We start from the raw sequence: 14,411 nt of genomic DNA on the forward strand, positions 1-14,411 counted from the left end.
GTACAGCTGAAATTAAAACTGAAACTCAATCATATTAGCCACTTAGCAATAAGAGGACATGAAGCTGCTGCTGTTGATGGATAGAAAACGGAGGGGCTACACTCAATGTTGGGAGAGTAAATGGCTATAAGGAAATAAATATGTTTGAACCTCTAGTGTTTATCCATTCTATTTCTCTCTGAGCGTCATTTGGTATCCTTCATCCAGACCTTTATTGGGTACACCAGTTCAATTACTTGCTACAATAAATAATGAATCAGCCAATAACAGATCAGAGCATTTGGGCATCCAGACGTGGTGAGAAGTGGCTCTCTCATTTCCTCAGAAAAAGAGAAAGTGTTGAGCTGCAGTAGCTCAAATAATCACCTGGAGTACAGGGAAGACCCTCTCTTCATGCCAAGCACATCAATTCTCAACCTGGTAGCTGATATTATGCCAGTTGAACGCTAAGAGCCCCACCTGTCAGCCAAAAGCAGGAAACTGAGGATGCATTAACACCAGCCATGCTTAGTCCACTTTCATCCAACTGTAGTTTGTTTGTCAAAAGTCTGGTTCGCCTGGAGAGATGTGAATGTGTAATTAAACACTGGTGTGGACTATATGCAGGGTTCGAATGCAAACGCCAAGCGGACCGGAGACAGCTCCAAAACCAGGAAGTGAACTGTAGTGCAGGGCATTCTGGGTAAACACAACCAAAAAGTCCAGCTAGTGAGAGAAATGGTTCGTGGTCTTTCAGCAAAGACAAAAGACAAATCCTACAAGCGCTTAAAATCTAAAGCCACTCCATTTCTGTCTACATTTTGTGAAGAAGGAAGTTGTGCTCATGTCTTCTTCAGAGGGTTTTGTGTTGTTTCCTTTAGTAGTTCTTGGTGCAGCGCCCCCACAGGTAAGGAGGGGAACTCCCTCAGGGGAAACCCAGATTGGTCTGAAGGCGTCATATTGACTTTTCTCTGTCACTGTACTCAGAATGCGCTCCACTCTGCCATGAGGGACATCAAAATAACCTAAGAACAAATTAACTCCTGTAAATCTTTTAAGAAAAACAGGCAGCTGGTGGCCTGATATCTATTTATTTAGCTGATTTAATTGTAAAAATTGTCACTGGATGCTGCACAAACAGGAAAGGATGCAAACCAAACTCATTTTATGGTAAAACTTGATGAGGAATGAAGACGGCAATGGATAGCAGCCGTCAGTCGTAAGGACTGGCAGTCCTCAGTGAATCCACAGATTTGCAGCAAACACGTTTTACAAGGTAATAAGATTAATGTTCATTTACTGTACAAGTAAGAAAGATTTGTAAGATGCACTTAAATATTGCATTACAGAGAAGGTACGTGTCTAATCATTGGTTACCATGGAGAAAATGCTCCACCATCATGTAGCCCAGCAGGTGGGAAAAACACTGGTCAGCATCTAGACTTTTACGTCTGCTCTGCTGTAAGGGAAAACGGTATAAATTATGTGGCGTGAATTCAGGCAAAGTCAACACATCAGGTGGGAGAAGGTGAGTTGGTTTCTATGTCCAACTGTTGAAAATACCACCGGCTACGAGGAAGAACTAGGTGTGCAACTTCCACAGACAAATTAGCTCTAGTAGAAAACATATACTGGAAAAACAACTTGGGAAAACAATCACAGTTTCTCCATTTGGTACTTACATCCCTCACTTCTGATGTCCGTCATGGTGATGAAGTGCAAAGAGTCAATACCTGCTCTGCCTTTGAAACTAATTAGTGTTCATTAAAGTTAGACATAAATGGAGAGCCTAGCTAAATTCATGGATGAATGGACTTACAGAAACATGCAGGGACTCTGTATTAATGAGACTCAAAACTACAAATTCATTCACTAAAAGTGTTAAAGGTTAACATGTATTTTTAAGTTGGTGTTGGATAGATAACACCTGAATGCACCAATAGACCTTCCTGCTGCCTCAAATACAACCAGGTGGCGCTCCATCTGACCCTCCCATCATGGCCGCCCTGGGTCGGTGCCGCTCCACCGCTGCCGTGCATCTGCGTCTAAAAATAGCAACCCCACTTTGATGACGACGCGGTGGAAAAATCCCCCCATGCACCTCTGTGTGGCACATTTAGCCCTAATAAACTGAGAGAGAATCCATGATGCATGGAGGAGTCTGGCCAAAGCTCCACTACCTTCCCTCTCTGCACTCCACTCCCTGCAATTATCATCAGTGGACGGTTTTAATGGGATAAGTGGGATTTGGTTTGGAGAGCAAGTAAGAGTGTTACTGGGGTGTTATTACTGAGTATGTTGCAGTGCCTGAAGACACAGAATCACACTCCGAACAGTCTTTGTGCTGATCAAATGTTGGCTTGAGGCAAACCACTGGTGATGAAAGTTTTATAACCACATAAAATGCTGCGACTCCTCGTTGGCATGGTTATAGCCGGAGAGAGAGAGAGAGAGAGAGAGAGAGAGAGAGAGAGAGAGAGCTGATAGGTGTTGCACTGAGGAAATAATGATAGATCTGTTCCCTGCACACATTTAATGGTAAACTAATACAAAAGTACTTCACTTTATTAAACTACAGCACTTTGGCCAACATCTCTTGGTTTTTATGTGCTGCATAAATAAATTTACATTAACAAAATGTGAGTCAAGATCAGCCATAATTCATCTGAATGGATCGATATAACAAATCAACTTCCAAAGATGTCAACACTTAAATACACAGCAAAAGTATTCAAATCCCTTGAACTTTTCCACATCCAGTCACCAAAAAATGAGTTGCCAAGAGGTTTAAAGGACCCAAAGCATCACCAATCAACACAGAAATGGTTCAGAAGAGAGAAAATCAACTTTCAAGGTAATCTCAACTCTGTAGAAAACAAATGAGATTAGTTGAAAAAAGTGAACATAAGAGATGATTTAAAAACAGTGAGCACAAAAGGCTACCCTTTTCAAATGTTTTAGCGCCGTTTTAATGGAAATCGGGGGATTTAAGGCGGCCGTTAAATTATGTTACTGCAATAAAAGTTTCCCATTTTCTCTTATTTTACTTTCTATCCTTTCTGACACTGACTCTGACACCTTCTTATCTCAGATAACCAAGTATTAACCAACAATTTGGAAGCGCCAACTGGACAAATGTCTCAGAAGAGACACCAAACCAATGTGTGATTTCCTTCCTCGCTGACACCAAGAGTTTAGTCCCAAAAATCTCAGAACCATCGCGCTTCAAGGCTGACAGACTTCAATCTCAACCATTTTTTTTCTCTACCGGAAGTAATGGTATCACCTGTGTCTGCAAAACACTCCAACACCCCATTAATGCCAGGCAGAACCGTCGCTCAGCTGTGACGAAGAACCCACAGACGATGAAATGATTAACAGTTCCTGTTGCTCACAGACAGGTGGGTGCAGGTGAGTGACAGAGGGGAAGGAAATCAGAGGAAACAAGAGAGAGAGGACAAGGCTGAAGTAGGACAAAGCGCAGGGGAGGTCTGTCTGTCCCAGTTCAGAGGCTTACCACCAGTAAGAGCCGGAGAAGAAGGGAGAGAGAGGAAAAACGACTGAAAGGAGCGAGAGATGGAGAAGCCTAAATCTGGAGGTAAGAACTGCATCACCCCCGAGCTGTGCTGCAGGAAGAAAGCCGAGCTAAACTCCCATGCAGTTGAGCAAATAAACCAAGAGGGAGGCTGGAAATAATAAACCTTAGAGAAAGTCGAACTCTGGCAACGTTTCAACACTAAAGCAACCGAGCAGATGGACGACCAATCCGAAAGAAACAGTTCATTCTCCATACAAACCTGCTCTTCTTTAATTAATTTAATAGAATAATCACGTCTGTAAATCCTTCTGCGTGCTCTCAGGCCCTCTTTGAGTCGTGCTCACCAGAACTGAGAGCGTGTTCTGCAGAGATTGTGGGCCCCCGATCCCCATGGAGGGATCTGCACGGCAGGAAACGCTGATTCGCTGCAGAGTCCTCTCATTCCGGGCTAAACTTCGCTGACCCAGATGATATTAATGGGACTTGAATGTCAATTCCAACTACTGGCACCGAGCGTGGGCTGTTTGCTGGACTTTGGCGCTGTCGGTTTGCCAAATAATGCTTGAAGCAAAGATGACATGGCAGTCAGCTGTCAGCTGCAGCTAAATTGGTTTGTTGAACCAGATCAGCTCGACTTCCCCGGGCTAAATTATCTCCCAAGGAATGAAAACATAAATTAGGACCGTAAAACTTTAGGAGGACAATAAATAAAGACGACTCACCCAGACATAAAGCTAGAAATCTATAATAAAGTAACGCCACTTATATATGTATGTTTCATGTTTGGGATAAAGTTATTGTGGAAAAAAATGAAAGCAAGACAAAATGAACTGCTGCACAAACAATTTAGAATTTATCTGGAAAAATTAATTTAGGGGAAGCAAGGTGAGCTACAGGTTTGCAAGTTAGCAGAAGCGCCAAGCAACCATCACACTTTGACCCGCGTTAATCTAATGAAGCTTAAGCTGAAATCCAGAAACTTGCTAATTTTTCCTGCTTCTCATTATGAGCAGAAAACATGTCATGTTGTGGCTGACTGGCGTAAGCCGGATGTGTGTTGGTGTTGCATGACATTTGCAAATCGCTTCATGTCAGACGTTCGTCTACCTGAACTACGGAGTATATCGGCTCAAACATCACGTCTTCTTTCACATTGGAGAATTTGCACAAAGCCCACAATGCATCGCTATAAAACTGTCACTTTGATAAACCTTTGATGCTCCTTTCAAACTCAATAATTCACGTTTAGGTTTGAACTGAACCGCTGCTTCTCGCTTTAGCCAGATAGTTTAGTTTTATTTCAAACTCCCAGGTTTTATTTCAGTCGTTTACAGTGGTTTTGTTGAATGTCTCTCCAGGCTTTTTGAAAGTCTCTCAAAGTTTTTCTTCAAACTTTGGCTGCATTTTTGCTGATTTGCGTCCCAATACCTGCCAAGACTAGCAGATAAATAGTCTGGGATAGTCACATCGTTAAGAAACAGGCAAAAAGTTACCATCATTCAGTTTAACTTTCACTATACATCTCACTGAGAATTACTTTGTTGGTGATAAAAATCCATTTTCTGTTCACATCTTTGGTATTTTTTATAGATTCGGCTAAAGAAATGGGAACAAATTGTGTTTTTCCCCCTGACTTCTCTGTAAACGGTCAGGCAGAACAGCCAAATAACAGGAAGCTTTCTAAAAAGACAATCAGAAAGCCAGAAAAATGAAAATTACCTTATAAAAATACAGCTGAACCCAGGTTATCACAGGATTTAGGGATCACAACCAAACAGTGAATATGTGAGGATATTTGAGACTCCCTTTAAAATATTTAGAAATGGCTATTTTAATAGTTCAGAAGAAACAAACACTAATATGCTATAATATATACACAATGGAAACCGTCTTAGCACGACCACAGAAGCTCAGATCTACAGTCGTCCTTATTTCCGTTCTTGGCAGTTCAGCCAATCAGCAGCAAGGAAAAAGAATGGGGGTCCTTGATTGGCTTCCAAGTTGCAATTTCATTTCAATATTTTAGATAATCTCTAGATAAACTTTCCATGTATAATTTGGAGTTTGTTCCATAAAAAACCTCTAACAGGCCACAGTCAATGTATCTCTATTTCCTACTTTTAGGTAGTTCTTCTCTCTTGTAACATTTACAGGATAAATCTGCAACATTTTTGCTATTTAGTTTAATTTTGAAGAGGATTTCAAAATTCACACTGCCAATTGCTAACCCCCTAGTTGGACCTCGACTTTAGGAACCACTGTTAATCTGAGAATACTGACCTACAAATAGGTGGGAGCCCATTGATCCAAACAGAGTTGCTGCCCTTCCTGACAAAAAGGCAGAGCACCAATTTAACCACCAACAGGGAATGGTTCCAGTTTGGAAGTAATTTGTTACAGCTGCAGGGACGGCACATCTAGAAAAGGTAAGTAGGATGGAACTGGTTGCCCTGCACTCCCAACATAACCCACATGCTTCACTCCAGCCCATTTTCAAAAACGTACCTTCAGCATGTTTTCACACCTGATCGTCCAGGACACTCAGTCCAATTGGGAACCAAAACTGTAACATTTGTCAATTTTTCAGCTGGTGGAGTTCACTTTCACATTGCATTGAGTCAAACGAACCAAATTCTTTGAGCAACCTGTTCCCCTCCTCGCCTAAGGGGGCGCCGCACAAAGAGCCACTGAAGGAAACGACACAAAAACCACTGAAGACGACGCAAAGCGCATGCGACTTCCTTCACAAAATGAAAACAAAAATGGAGTGGCATCAGATTTTAGTGGTTGGAGGATTTCACGACACATTTATCCCACTAGTATTAGATTCACATTTGTTTAGGTTTTATTACCCAGAATGCCTTGCGCCATAGTCCACTTCCTGATTTTGATTGAACACGTAATTAAACTCTGATGTGAACCATAAAAGCTAAATCTGGTCCACCTACAAACCTTGTTCTCAGTTCGGTTGAAGTGAATTTTGCCTGTGTGAACACCAATCAAACCAAAAGCAGGAAGTGGACTACGGTGCAGGGCATTCTGGGTAAATACAACCAAAACAAATACGAGTGTCTAGCGCTAGCAGGAGAATGACTTCTGGTTTTTCATCAAATACAAAAGAGAAATCCTACAACCCCTAAAATCTGACGCTACTCCCCGTTTGTTTACATTTTATAAAGAAGGAAGTTGTGCCCAGTGTCTTCTTCAGAGGTTTCTGTGTCGTTTCCTTCAATGGTTATTGGTGCAGCGCCCCCACAGGCGAGGAGGGGAACAGGTTTTTTCAAAGGGATTGATTACAGTGTGAAAGAGAACCACAGCAGCTGAAAATGTAACAAATGTAGAGACTTTGTTTCCGAGTCTACCGGACTATCAGGTGTGAAAACATGCTCAGTTCTTCAGATCTCCCAATTTGACTTTTCTTGGTGCCCAACCATTAATCACTTTTGTTTTGCTTTTGTTCTCTCTGAGATTTTTCAAGTTCTCCAGCTTCCTCACACTTTCCAAACAAATCTACGTTGGTAATGCATTTAGTTTGTGTGCTGCTGAGCTGGGTTGGACAGTAGATCATAAGACAGCCCGGCTCTCTTGAGGCCAAATGTAAAGCAATTTGAGTTGGTATGCAACTCGGCCTGGAGTTTAACGACTGCTTGACATCAGTGAGTGGAAAGAGTTTTTGAACTCTCCTTTATCTCCACTCCATGCCGACATCAGCTCTCCATCTCCTAATGGCGTCTCCACATCAGTGCGTGGCTGGAAGTTCACAGTTTCACTGCTGTAAATTGAGCTGGATGCTCTGCAGTTTGAAGAAGCGCTCCTCTGTCATTACCCTCCTCACATGCAGAGCCTGAAAAGCAGGTGTTGGCGTGGGTGATGTCCCTGCATTGTCGTTATTCTGCAAAAACTCAACTCCCAGTCACGTCTGAAACACCTATAAGTCCTGCAAAACCTGCACTAGTGTGTAATTATGTAGACCTTCAGCAGAGACAAAGGCACCTATACACTGCAAAAATACAAAATCCCACCAAGTGCTTTTGGTCTAGTTGTAGTGCAAACACATTAGTACACATGAAATAATTCAAAACTAACTTACAGGTAACTCTTCAGAAATATAAGAGCTTGTTTTAAGAAAATAATTTATTAACATTGAGTTAAAAAGTACTGGTTACAGTTGAAATAATCTATCAGTGGAACAAGACACTTTTTCCAATATTATAAGTTAAAATGTCTTGTTCCAATAGCAGATTATTTCACTTATAATCACGATAACAAATACTGCTGGATGATAAATTGTCCCAGAAGTTATTGCAATATACAATAAATATTGTTGTTTTAAGACAATTTTCAAGTAATATGATGGTAATAATGGTGTAATAATGCAAGAACACATCCTCAAAGATCAATAACCTTTAAATTTAACTGGAATGTATTTTAAATATCCAAAATGAATAAATAAAAAGACCAATAAAATGATTTAAAAAGTGTCTAAACAAAATGATCCTCCAGTAAAACCAAAGCACCAGAGTGAAGACTTTTATCACCCAGATTCAGGTAGAAAGAGAAAAAAGAGGAAGATGATAAATCATGCAAATGGAAATTATTGAGCTTTGTAATTAACTGATTTATTGACTTTTGCAAGTCTTTTTCTGCCAATATTAAGAAATTATTAACTTACAAGAAGCTCTTACATCTTGCTGATAAGTTACTTGTGAGTTAGTTTGGTCTTATAAGATAGCTGCAGTAGAAACTAGACAAAATACAAACGGTTTTGTGTTTTTACAGTGCAGAGGTGGAGATCATGTCAGAACATTGTGCAGGAATGAAGCCGTTGAAGTGAGAAACATCCTCAGCAGAAACTCCTGCTACATCTCATATTTCCTCCCATGAATCCGTGTTCATGTTCAGTCATGCTGATCCTGCCTCAGTCTGCATGTCGGGGGAATCTCCGTGTGATTCAGGGTGATTTTATGCACCGCTTGGTGTTTTAACAGAACAATGAGACGCTCTGTGCAGCACATCCTTTGACAGGCATGCAAACGTATGTGGGTGGGATTATCAGATTGTCACAACGGTAAATCTGCGTTATGATTTTTTTTTAAATCTGGTGCACAAACATTTTCTTTCCCCTTGCAGATGTGGGAAAATATTCTGCATCCTCAGCAGATCCTCGATCGCATTTCCTGCATGTATATGTCCTGCATGCACAGAGAGGCAATGTTTCACATCATTGCAGTTAACTTGAACATTCACGCCCCCCCCCCACCTCTCTCTCTCTCCTGAGGTCCTGCTGCACACAGACAGACCCCCTACTGACTCCCTCATCAAAAACCAAGCTTCCTCTGTCTCCATGCAACTCAGAGATGAAGAACACATAAAAAAAGACAGGAAAGAGTCTTACTTTCTTTTATAATTCCTGGTGAAAAAGGAGAATTCCCTCTGGAAGAAAGAAAGTGGGGAGAAGAGAGGAAGAGGAGGAAGAGGAGGAGGAGGGGAACCCAGCGGCTTCCAGTTGCAGAGAAATGAGGAGCAGAAGGAAGATGCAACAATAAAAACCTTCCTCCTTCAACAACGGCCGCGGCGTTGAAGAGGTCACGGTCAACCCCGGGTGCTGCTGGACGCAGAGGAGCGGAGCAGCAGCAGCATCTTCATCACCAGCTCCTCCTCGCCTCTCCTCCTCCTGCAGCAGCAGCAGCTCTGTAGTAACACTTCTATCTGTTCATCCGACACACTCCCCATCCTTCACCGCACGGCCCTCCCCCTCTCCAGCTCTCCTCGTCCTGATTGGCTGTCCCGCTCCTCTCCTCCGTTACCCGGATACAGGGCTCACCCCTCCCTCCTCCAGTCAGCATACCCCCCTCCCGGGTTGCCAGGTTGGGAGGGTTTCCACCCAGTTTGGCTGCTTTTGAACACGTTGGGCCGGAAGAAACTGATTTGAGGGGGTTGTTAAAAGTTTGGGTTTTTTATAAAGTGTTCATAAGAAAATTACTGTAAATGTGTGACAGAGAATTAGAGCCATGCCAACAAAAACAAACAAAAAATAAATAAAATTACAAGAATAAAGTCAAAATACAAGAACAAAACTGCAATACTGACAGTAATGTCGTAATATTTTGAGAATAAAGTCATAAAATATTTCTGTAAAGGTGTAATATGAGAAGACAGTTGTAATAATGATTCAGTAAAATCATAATAATGATAAAGTCATATTACTATGAGAAGTCGTAATAATACCAGAATAAAATTGTGATCATTATTTTTGAGAAGTATTATGAAAATAAAGTGATTCAAGTGGATAAAGTCAAAATAACATCAGAATAAAGTCACAATATTATCAGAAGAAAGTTGAAATGTGAGAATAAAATGTTAATGACAAAGAAATGAGAATATTTTGAGAATAAAATCATAATATCACGAGATGTCGAAATAATACAAGAACTGTAAAAATGACAATAAAGCCTATTTCGAGACGTGCTATGTGAATAAAGTCAAAAGAAAGTCAAAATACAAGAATAAAATCGTAATAATCACAATAAAGTCATCATATTCTGAGACGTTTTACGAGAATAAAGTTTAATATTATGAGGATACAGTCAGAATATTTGTAGAAGTCATAATAATAAAAGAATCAAGTCATAATTATTATTTTGACATTTCGTCTTGCTATGTATCATAATCGTGTTGAAAAACAAAAGTTTTCCGATCCCCCTGAGAAACTTTCCACCAGTTTCTCCAGCTTTTCTTTTCAGCGATCGGTTCTTAAGCCACTCATTAGTTTTAAACACGATTCCTTGGTAAGCTGACTGTAGCGAAGCGCTTTGAGCCGACGACACGGTAATTAAACGGTTGTTTACTCGCAGTACTTCGGACCTCCAGGGATCACAGCTGGAGAAAGACCCGATTACACAGCTTGGTCTAATCTGATGTTATTAGCTAATCGATTTGATTTGGACGGGTTTTACGTTGCGTTTGGGGCTGGAAACTCTCAGTCAGATCTGGCAACCTGCACCCCCGTCTATCTTTCTCTCTCTGTATCTTTGATATTTGGGAGTTCAGTGTCTCAGCTGTGAAAAGAATGTTATGTTTTCTCATCTTTTACAAGAACAGAGAGGGATCCACCCAACCTTCCAGATACATCAAATAATCCTGTAATTACCGTGTAAAACAACCACAACACAAAGACCTTCCACGTCTTCCCCACACAATCAACCAGAATCGAAGCACAATGTGCAGAAAAAGCAGGGAACTCTCCCACAGAAATATGAATTAGAAATGAAAAGATGTGGATAACAGGATGATGAGGGAAGCCGCCGCCGCTGCAACGCTCATTATCATACAGAGAGGAAGACGGAGGAGAGGAGCTCTGTGGGAGGAGAAGGAGCTTCCTACAGACGAGCTGAACTGAATAGCAAAGAGATATTAACTCCATTATTCCATCAGTGGCCACAGTGGCTTTGATGAGCTAACCTTCGCTTTCATAGCTGAAAACTGGGGCGAGCGAGGAGAGTTAGGACGACTGTGTGCAGGAAATCCACCTTCAAACACTAAAACAGATGTTCTGTCAGTCAGATCCTCGTGATGGGGAAATAAAAGGTTCTGCATTTCTCTTTTCTGAGAAGCTCTTGTTATTTCTCCCTGTTATACTTCCTTGAACAGGCTAGGATCGGTCTGTGGCCGAAACAAAACATGTTTATTACATTTTTTTGGGACAAATCATTTTTAGATAATGAGATTTCAGTCAGTTCAGAATGAGCTGTTTTAGGGCTGCTGTCACTTTAAATCCAAATAACTTGCTGCTGGCCACGCCCCCACCCCCAACCAAAACAGAAAAAGAAACGCAATTACATAACTGTATATCTTGGAAAAGCAGAAGTAGAGCCTCCTGCACAACCAACAAGAATGAAGCCACAGGTTTCTGGATGGTAAGTCAACAACAAAACATTTGTCCTTTCCAGCAACTGACCAAAGTGCTGGAGATCAACCTAGGTTGCTAGGTAACGGATTGGCCTTCACCGGGGTTGCTAGGTAACACCGCAGTGCCCGTAGAATGTGACTTAATCAGAAGGTTTTTGAAAGGGCTTATTTTCCAAGCACCAAAAAAATTTTTTTCAAAAAACAGATGGACATTTATTTGTTTTTAAAGCATTTGGGCTGTTTTTAAAACTCAGGAAAAGACCAAATGTTCATACAAAAAGGTGCAAAATGAGAATTTTGAACTTAGGTCCCCTTTAAAGAGAATATAGCAACAATACCACGATCTGACTCTCTGCTAAATCCATGAAAAGACTGATGAAAAAATAGACATTATATCACGACAACCACTTCAGACAATTCAACTACTCTGGAGTCAAATGTGAGGCCATCTGTCTGGGCTCAAGCTGAATCATAAACGGCTGTAAAAAAAAATATAAATTAAAAAAATGGTACAGTCAAAGTCTAGACGTCAATCTCGCTGAAGTGCTGAGGTGCAAAAACAAATTCATGAATAAAACCCTGTCAGAAAGTCACCTACTGTTTGAAAATCTGCAGAAAAGTTTGGAAACTTTTCCACAGGACTGAATATATAAAATACATATAAAAAGCCCTGAGTGTGTGCCCACATTAAATCTCAGGCATGATGAGGCATCCTTTGCTCCTACACTGCAAATAAAACATCTCCTTAAAGCGATATTAATACCAACGAGCCTCCAACACATTCAGTGGCATTAACATCCCATCTATTAGCCCCACGCTGCGTGTTCACAAGCAGATGTGGGTGAAATAAATAAACCCTCTCACAGCGGGGGCTGTCCACCTCGCTCTGTGACTCACAGCGGCAACTTCCTCACCGCAGGTATTAAAGCCACTGCTGATCCACTGGTTTCATTAAAGTCAGCGCTTATCTGATTAATTATTTATCGAAAAGTAGATTAAAACGGGTTCTGTTCTTACAGAAAGGACAACTAAAAAGTATAAATTGAATCTAAAGTTGATTGATCTTAGCGATAAACAGCTATTTTCTTACAAACTTGAGTTTTCTCTTGTATGAAAAGGGACGAAGTTATTTTTCATAATATGCTGGATTTATAAAAACAAAACAAAAACATGGTGAAACTCAAGAAGCTTATCGAGTGTTTGTTTTTCAAATTACCGCATAAAGTCCATCTTACATCCCACATCCTTTCCCGTTCTGAGGAGGCCGCCATCTTTGTGTCAACGGCTCCGCTTAAGGATGACCAGCGGCGCCCTCTGCTGGATGGCGGCCAAACTACAACACTGAGAGATGGCGTACTTCAGACAGAACAACGGTCCTAACGGACGTCATGAGTTGATCGATTAGATTTGGGCGTTGTGTTTGGGCTGTAAACTCTCAGATAAATTTGGCAACTCGTCCCCCTTTATCTTTCTCTCTGTGTATCTTTGATATTTGGGAGTTGAAGTCTGTTTTTTGACTGGTGGCTTGGATAATCAGATGGCTAATATAATGAGAGCTGTGACATTTCTGCTCATTACTCCACCTGCTCTGTTGAAAAGTCACCTTTCACCTGGGAAATAACCTCCAACGTCTCTCTGAAACTTAATTTTCTTCAACATTAGTGACTGTGTTGGTTCTCTGATGGAAAATACGACCGTATGCAGCAGTCAGCCATTTTTCAGGGCAGCAGCTGCAGAGTGAAATGCACATCCCCCACTATGGTGGATTATGATCCCCTGAGTGAAGAACAGAGAACATGCAGTCACATGTATTCATGTAACCATTTAATTAGGGTCGGTAAGTGGTATATTTCATTAAACTGAGATAAGGGGTAGGATTAAATATGTGTTTACTTCTTCCTATTCAGTAAAGCAGTGGTGCACTGCAAAAACACAAAATCTTAGAGTATTTTAGGTCTAGTTTCTAAATATCTTATAAGAAAACTAATTTACAAGTAGTTTGTCATCAAAGTATAGGAGCTTATACTTTGATGACAAACTACATTATATTTTATGTAAATAAAACATAAAATATGTTTTATTTACTTAAAACATATTTTAAGTAAATATGTTTTTAATATTGCCAAAAAAGGTTATAGTATTAGCAGATTATCACTTATAACGTGGAAAAAAATGTTTCGTTATAAGTGAAATAATTTGATAGTGGAACTCTTTTTTTTCTCAATATTTACAAAAAATGAGCTCCTATCTTGCTGGAAAGTTACTTTTGTCTTACTTTAAGTGAACTAAGATTAGAAACATTAGAAACTAGACCAAAAATACTTAAGATTTTGTGTCTTTGTAGTGCAAGCTAATTATTTTGTTCCTGGTTACGTATCTGAATGTTTTCTTGTTTTTAAAAACCCATTTGAAATACATACATGAATGAAAATGAAGTTTTTAAAAGGAGAAGCTGTAATTTTACTCTTTAGATTCTGTCATGTATTGCCGCAGCTTTAAATCAAGCAGGAAAAACGTATTTCCTGCCTTTCAACATCGGTATTTGTCATCATCTCTTTCCAGCTCTTTTAACTGTAAAATCCACTATTTCATTCCTCTACAGTAGAGGCATCGTCTCCCTCTCATTCTCCTCACTGCCGTCATTATGGGAAATATGTTACACTTGGCAGCAGAAATAGCAGCTTGGCTGAGAGCTAGAAAGAAAAGACAGAAGTGGGTCATGTGCTGCAAGAAGAGGAATGCTGCTTTTAGGATGAAAGGAACAGAAGAGAAAGGAGAGAGGGCAGAGCAGCTTTAAAATCAGGCAGATGAATATTTTAGAGGCGATGGGAACAAACACTCAGCTTAACGCTTAAGGATATAGCATCATCATCCTTTATTGCACGCTTTAATCACGATCAGACGAAGCCACAAAAGAACACTTCAGTTTAATTTCTGATTAGCAGAGAGGAAGAAAGTTGTGAAGTTTCAGCAGGGTGAAGTTCAA

At 40.5% G+C, this 14,411-nt stretch overlaps 1 protein-coding gene across 1 annotated transcript in view; it reads right to left on the bottom strand.

Moving 5' to 3' along the window:
* LOC106955977 (SH3 and multiple ankyrin repeat domains protein 1-like) overlaps positions 1-9,248 on the bottom strand; it is a 41,262-nt gene extending 32,014 nt beyond the window's left edge. The window contains exon 1 of the mRNA XM_015046483.1: positions 8,913-9,248. The gene's annotated coding sequence lies outside the window, so the exon portion shown is untranslated. The remainder of the gene's footprint in view (positions 1-8,912) is intronic.
* Positions 9,249-14,411: the final 5,163 nt, after the last annotated feature.

The sequence above is a fragment of the Poecilia latipinna genome, unplaced genomic scaffold, assembly GCF_001443285.1.
Source record: "Poecilia latipinna isolate Pla-1442-1.1 unplaced genomic scaffold, P_latipinna-1.0 Scaffold780, whole genome shotgun sequence".
Taxonomy (NCBI): domain Eukaryota; kingdom Metazoa; phylum Chordata; class Actinopteri; order Cyprinodontiformes; family Poeciliidae; genus Poecilia; species Poecilia latipinna.